This window comes from Fukomys damarensis, unplaced genomic scaffold (genome assembly GCF_012274545.1).
Source record: "Fukomys damarensis isolate Sample0158 unplaced genomic scaffold, DMR_v1.0_HiC HiC_scaffold_1, whole genome shotgun sequence".
Classification (NCBI taxonomy): Eukaryota; Metazoa; Chordata; class Mammalia; order Rodentia; family Bathyergidae; genus Fukomys; species Fukomys damarensis.
In genome coordinates, this window is record NW_022900913.1 from 49,939,824 (window position 1) to 49,940,513 (window position 690).

Sequence of the window (690 nt, forward strand, 5' to 3'; positions counted from 1 at the left end):
AAGGATGTAGCTCAGTGTGAAGGCCTTAGATTCAATGCCCAGTACCACCAAAGGGAGAAAAACATTCAGACTAAATCAAAGCAAATCTCCCCACATTTCTAAAAACCAATTTCACATACACCACATTCTCTTACTACAAATTAGTAACAACATAATAAAAAACACTCAGGCTGGAATTTAGCTCAGCGGCACTGCAACTTCCTTGAAAGCAGAAGGTCCTGATCCCCAGTACCAAAAAAATTTTTTTAATAAATAAAAAATACTCATTTGTTTAGAAATCTTAAAATTCAGTTCAAAGTACCTCAAGAAAAAAGAATATCTAAAATTTAAAATAATTAAAATAAACAATAGTGAAAATACTACATATCAGAGCCTACACTGTTTTGCGGTGAACATGGCTCTATTAAGGAAGTAGGGCAAGAAATCAGAATATTAATGGACTAAAACTAAAACTAACTAAAAGTGAGGCTTAAAAAGGGGAGGAAAACAATGAGACTAAGACAAATAATAAAAATAAGGAGGGACATTAATAAAAGACACAATCAAAATTTTAAATAGGCTCACTGAAGAAAAAATTGTGTATTTTGAAAACAATCAATATGATAATAATAGAAAAATACCAGAGAAGTGATCAAAACTTTAAAAATGAAAGTATAAATTATCAACATTTAAAATTTAATAAAAAGAACT